Source organism: Stylophora pistillata, chromosome 1 (assembly GCF_964205215.1).
Source record: "Stylophora pistillata chromosome 1, jaStyPist1.2, whole genome shotgun sequence".
Taxonomy (NCBI): Eukaryota; Metazoa; Cnidaria; class Anthozoa; order Scleractinia; family Pocilloporidae; genus Stylophora; species Stylophora pistillata.
The window spans coordinates 30,308,344-30,315,388 of record NC_142519.1 but is presented as its reverse complement, the minus strand read 5'-3'; positions in this window follow the sequence as shown (position 1 = coordinate 30,315,388).

Here is a 7,045-nt window from a genome sequence, read left to right as displayed (position 1 = left end):
AGTTATATTTGGCTGTGATACAGGGAAATTCACTGAAAGCCATGATGTAAGTATTTGGAATTATCCTTGACTATCGAACTATAGAGAAACGAAAAAAAATAATTGTCTTAATTTCGTACATAACTCTCTATTATCTCTAAATGTTACAGATATTTTGGGACAGGACAAAGATTCACGGTGTTCTCCGGAAGTTTATTTATGCGATTTAACTTCGTCGCATGAAACTAGACAGGAACGCATGTCATGTAAAGCAGAGTATTAATAACTGTGATGGCATGTCTCTTTCTCCTTCTACTTGCTTTTGACGAGTGCGAAGGGAGTTTGCAAACAGTGCTAAGAAAGGTTCAGATCGAGTCAGTGTTAGACTGTCAAGTCACTGTTACTGCCAAAAGGCGAGTCTTTTCGAGGCCGCTTACAGCAGTGATTACAAACGCTCGATCGGAGGGAGAGGTTTGAACTAATGAAGAACTAACAAAAAATACAAGCTTACAAAATGCAGAACTATAAAACTGAAAGGCGGCTAAAGCGAACGCGATGAACATTATAACTAAAAACTTACATTGTAACGGCGCTGTAGACAGCGAAAAGGCAAGTCTAAACCAGATATTCTCTTTAGACAAGATGTTCTCTCGATGAAATCAACGATGAAGCTAAAAAGCTAGAATATTAACAACATGTAAATTATACCGAACGCGGGAAAGAAAAACAAAACGTATTCCCGAAGGAATCTAATGAACTGAAATAAAATGCAGAGAATGCTAAATTCTACATCCCGGCCCCTAAGTGCGAGATTGTACTAAGCGAGTCACTTACACCTAATGAATTACAATAAACAACTGCCAAATCTTAAGTATCAGTGCACTCCAAGAAGTCTACTTAGCGAACAAGGCTAATTGAAGGCTAAGTATAAATTAACTAAATGTTTCTCAGTTTTTAGTGTTCTGAGGACATTCGTTTTCAACCAAAAGACAGAACTTGTCGACGGGTCTTTCGTAGACAGCAGTCTTGGTGAACACTTTCGCCCGGTGAACAAAGCTTCTTTTGTCGGGGAAGGTTTCAACAATTCTGCCAAGCGGCCAGGAATTGCGATGCGACTCAGATGTGACCAGAACGATATCGCCAACGGCCAAGTTCCTCTTTGGGTGCACCCACTTTTGTTTAAGTTGCAAAAGGAGAAGGTATTCCCTACTCCATCTCTTCCAGAAGATGTCCGCTAAATATTGTACTTGCTTCCATCGACGACGCGACAGAGAATCTTCTCTCTTGAATAAACCGGGGGGTAAGGAGACTTCCGATTTGAGAAACAACAGGCGGTTAGGCGTCAAGGGCTCGTTGTCGATCGGATCGCTGGATACAATGGTAATGGGTCGGCTGTTCGTGACACTCTCCACATCGCACATTAAAGTGGCCAGGCTTTCATCGTCCGTAGTTTGCTCTCGCAGCAGCGCTTGTAGAATCTTCCAAGCGGTTCGGATGCATCTCTCCCAAATACCTCCAAAGTGGAAACCATAGGGAGGGTTGAAGTACCATTTGATGTCCTTTTGTAACAGGGGATTGTGTATCTTTTCCTGATTCCAATCTGAAATAGCGTCACGCAGCTCCTTCTCGCCACCAATTAAGTTCCACTTGGCCTCTTCTTGCGATGAAACGTCGCAAAGCCAATAGGAACGAGTCCGTACCTAGGCCATGTGAAATTTCGAGGTGCACGGCACGGATTGCTAGACATGTGAAGATCACGCCATACCTCTTTACGAGACTTCGCCCACGACGGACTTGGAATGGGCCAAAATAATCCACGCCCACTGATGTAAAAGGTGGCTTCTCGCCCAGCACGCGATTTTCTGGTAAATCCGCCATCTTCTGTTGGCAAAGGGGTTCATGGCAGCGACGGCAATTGACACACTTCCCCAGAACACTTTTCACAGTTGAATTTCATGGGTGATCCAGAATTTCTGCCTAATGGAAGCTAGAACGTGCTCTCTACCGGAATGGCCGCATGCCCTGTGGTAATCGTCGATAATCACTCTGGTAACGTGATCTTCTTTCGGAAGAATAATCTGGTGCTTTGATTCCGCGGGTAATGATGCTTTACGCAGCCGGCCACCAACGCGCAAAAGCCCATCCATAACGATTGAGTCAAGCTTGTAGAGGCGACTACTCTTCTTAACTGGTTTTTCGGGATGGTTGAACTCCTCGGGGAAGGCTTTTCTCTGTACGCGCCACAGAACTTCTTTCTCTGCTCTCTCGATCTCTTCAAGGGTGATGTAATTCGGAATATCGCGGTTTAAACCTTTGTTTTTACTCGCATTCAGAAGTCTTTCCTGATAGCGCAGGAGCCAGGCGACAACTTTCTTTAGGCGAAACCGGGAAGAACATTTCTGGAAATACCGCCACAGTGGACAGCTTTGCTTGACTAGTGAGGACATGCACACCTTAACATCCATCTTTACTTCAGGATCTCCATCGAAGACGTTGTTAAATGCTTCGGTCTGCATTGGCCACATGTGTTCGGGCTTCCAAAGGTACTCCGGCCCCATTAACCAACGCCGCTGACTAAGGAAGACGTCGGCTGTCAATCCTCGAGAGACGTCGTCGGCGGGATTCATGTTGCCACTCACATGGTTCCACTGCTGGGGTTCAGAGCCATCGCGAATAAGTGCGACACCATTGGCTACAAAAGTGTGGAATCGCCTTGTTTCGTTCTTCACGTAACGTAATACTGCGGTGCTATCTGTCCAGAAGACGGACTGGGAACTAATCGGTATCTCTAATTCTCTCTTCAAGACCTTGTCCTGCTTGACGGAGATTTCTGCAGAACACAACTCAAGCCGCGGGATCGTAATCGTCTTTAGGGGCGCCACACATGACTTGGCACACAGAAAAGAACAGTGAACAGCACCCACGCCATTAGCAAGAGGCAGGTAGCAAACCGATCCGAAACCGCTCTCTGAGGCATCAGAGAAATGGTGCAGCTGGCTTGAAGAGATGTAGTCGAAGCCAGCTGGCTTAACGCAGCGATCGACGGAAAACTGCGATAGTTTAGGAAGATCAGCCATCCATCGCTCCCAGCGTGCCTTGTGCTCTTCAGGAATAGTATTATCCCAATCTAGCTTGACTCGACATAGGTCCTAAAGCAACCGTTTGGCTGGTAACACGAAGGATGCGGTGAGGCCGAGGGGGTCGTAAACAGAACCGACAATCGAAAGAATTCCTCGCCATGTGGGCGGTTTGAGCTTAATATCCACTTTGAATCCAAAGGTGTCTGTCTCCTCGCACCATTTAACACCGAGAGCTCTCTCGACTTGGAGGTCATCCTAACTAAGGTCAAGACTTTTCACTTCTTTGGCGCGCTCGGCTTCGGGGATGGTTTTGAGAACCCTGCGACTAGTGCTGATCCACTTTGTCAGCCTAAACCCGCCCTTTGAGAGTAGTAGCCGTAGGTCCCTCGCGTGCTGTGAAGCCTCTTCGACTGAAGGTAGGGCCTTGAGACAATCATCTACGTAAAAGTTGTTTTTAACCGTGCCCAGAACTGCCTCTGGGAAATATTGGCTGTTGTCTTCAGCTGTCTTGCGCAAGGCAAAGTTCGAACATGCTGGAGACGAGGCTGCACCGAACAGATGTACAACCATTTGATACTCCTCGAGGCTACTCTCCAAGTTGACATCGGGCCACCAGAGGAAGCGAAGATAGGAACAGTCCGCCTCAGATCCCCTGACTTGGTAAAACATCGATTCGATGTCCGCCATGAGCGCGATCCTCTCCTGTCGAAATCTCGTTAGGACTCCAAATAGATTGTTCGTCAAATCCGGGCCCTTGAGCAGCAGGTCGTGAAGAGACGTGCCTTGATATTTAGCCGAGCAGTCGAAGACAACGCGTATTTTGCCGGGCTTTTGCTGGTGATAAACTCCATGATGCGGAATGTACCATTTCATGCCACTGGGATCCTAGAGATCCGCTGGAACCTTTCGGGCGTAGCCCTTGCCAATAATTTCTGCCATGAAACACTTGAAGTCGTTGTACAAGTCCTTGTTACGCTGAAGTTTCCTCCTTAGCCAGTGAGCGCGTTGTTCGACCTGCGGTTTGTTGTTCGGGGCTGGTGCTTCGCCATCTTCCAAAGGTAGCGCTATTTCATAGTGACCATCTCTCAAGACTATGGTACGCTCCAACTCGCTGAGGAAACGAAGCTCTTCTTGTGACATTTCAGGTTTGTCGTCAGCGCTGGATTCGCTGAAACCACTGTCGTAAAAATTCTTCATCATCTGATGAAATTCAGGGTCAGCCTTGATAAGGAAACTGGCAGCGCGTGAACCCTTGCGAAAACGTCCTAACCACTCATCTCATACTTAACGCCGTTAACCACTCATCCCATACTTGTTCGGGAAGCATAGGGACTGCCGTTTTGAATGTGCTTCACTTCCAAAGGATCAAAGACGATAGGAACATCACAGGCTACGAGGAGACCTATTTCGGCATCAACTTCGGGTAGGCATACTTCACACAAGTGTGGCCACTGGTCAACGTCGTTCTGAGTGGGTATGTCCTTCTTTGAAACGGGTATTTCTGGTCTCGTATAAAGTGCTGGCAGCTCGATAAACACATTTTCGTCCAAATCCGAGATGACAACACCTTTCACAACGAAGCTGTCAATAATACTGTCTTTCTTTTCCAAAGTTGTTAGGGAAATCTGAATTCGAGTACCATTGACCCCTAGCTATCTCATCAAGGATTCTGTGCAAAATGAGGAGGAGTTACCGCTGTCCAAAAATGCGTAAGTATAATCACAGGAGGACCTGTGGATTTAAACCAAACTTTGACTGGAACCGCAGCCATGCCTATTCTCGAGCGGTTTAGATTAACCATTCTGTTACAAACGCGAGGGGACTCCTACTATGGCGAGGTACTAGCGGAAGGAATGCCAGATGGTCGAATCCTTGGCGCATGAAGAATTGTTGGATGTTTCCTCGTGAGTTGGCAACCGTACATGTTTTCTTTTCCGGGCATTCCTTCAACATATGATTGGAGGACAAACAACCAAAACAGAGGCGCTTTAATTTCAAGAACCGAATCCGTTCTGGATACGGGAGGCGTCTAAGGGCCTCGCAGGCGGTTACGGCGTGCCCAGAATTGCAGAAGGAACATAAGACGTCCTCAGTGGGAGGAGTTGATCCACAGGGTGGCGCACAAGGAGGTGGGCTCTGCAGATCGCCTACTTGCGTAGCAAGACTTGTTTTACCTCTACCAGATCTATTCTGCTTATCCTTCCTTTCTTTCTTGGGCTTTGTGTCTTCAGTATTCTTTCCGAATACGAGATTGGCGATTACCCTTGCTTCATTGTCTACGAATTCGGCAAGGTCGCTGAACTTAACAGATCTTCTCTCAGTTTCTATTACGTTATCGGCTAAACGGCGCCACGTTGTTCGTAAATTGAATGGCAACTTCATGACGAGCTTTTGGATGGTGTCAGGCTGCTCGAGCTTGGTCCGGTATTTGCTGCATTTCATAGCGTTTTTGTATCTCATGAGAAAGGTGAAGAACCTGTCCAGAGCGGCAGTGTCCTCAGCTCTCACTTCAGGCCAGTTTAAGTCCTTGGTTTCATAGGCAGTCACAATGTGATAATCGTCGCCAAATTTCTTTTCTATCAGCCATCGGGCTTCCTGATAACCTCTTTCAGGTGGAAGGTGATGGCACGATCGAACTAGTTCTTTAACATCACCACTTGTAAACTGTTCAAGGTAATACAACCTCTCAGTACCACTCGAGGTTCTATACTCAATGAGGTTTACAAAGGCTCTCACTAAGGCACCATACTCCATTCGATCACCATCGAAGATAGGAACCCTTTGCTGGGGAAGACTGCTTTTGTTCTGCTGAGCCGCAAGCATTTCCACGATTTTGTTCTGCTGTTGTTGCAGCGCATTTTGACGGTGATGCAGCCCTTGCATTTCGTGAACGGCCCTCTCACTTGGTGATGTCGACGCACCAGAGTGTTCAGACTCGTTAGCACGTTCATTCCTGTTAATTCCTAGCGAAGGCTGATTCCATTCTGCTGCTTCGGGGTTTAGGGTAGAACAACCAACGGCGACTGATAAATGACCATTTGCTCCAACTGGCTTTGTTTCAAGTCCAATAATAGGTGCTTGAACCTTTCCCTCACCCTTCTTGAATTCCAGGTTTATCGGATTCGGCACAAATGGACGCGGGGCAGCCTCCATAACTGTAGATAAAACTCTTTCTTTAGCTTTAGACTTAGCGAGTTCGGTTTCAAGTGTAAGATGTTCCCGTTCTTGCTGCAAATGTAACCTTTGCTCCTCTAACAATCGTCGTTTCTCTAGTGCAGCCGCCTCCGCCTCGAGCTCAGCAATACGCGTCGCTTCCTTTGCTCGTGCGAACGCTAAGGATGACGTACCCCTCCTGTTTGAACCGCTATGACTCGAACGTCGTGATTTCTTTGACGAGGACTCAGTTGTGGCCCGAGAACCGATCTGACTCGTTGAATCTTCAGGATTGACCTGACAGTTGAACCTGAGAACCTCCTCTGATCCTTTGACCCACTGTTGAGTTCTGTGATAAAAGAGGTCGGTCCGCGAAGACTCTGAATTTAACTGCCCTTGACATCTTGCTATGCTAACATCATGCTAAAGATTCGACGAATCTGCTAGATGAGCTTCTTTAAACCTTTCAACAGCAGCTAGGAAGCTGGGAAACTTTTCCTTTACGAGATGAACGTTTTCCTCGCTAGATAACAGCGCATCAATTTCGTTTCTCCTGGCACTAACTGTAGAAAGATAGCTTGATCTATCATTCTTGAGTCGGCGAAGCCTTTCGAGGAGAACACCTTCTTGATCCCGTTGTTTACTCGGCGTCCTAGGTCGAACGCCATCCCCGTCACCAGAATCTAAAGCTTTATCAGCGCCAATATCCATTATCTCCTCATACCAACTCGACAATTTCAAACCGCCGCCCAGTTAGCCCAATGGATAGTGCGCTGGACTGTTGTGCGGGAGGTCGAGGGTTCGAGCCCCGGCTGGACCGACACTTAGGTCTT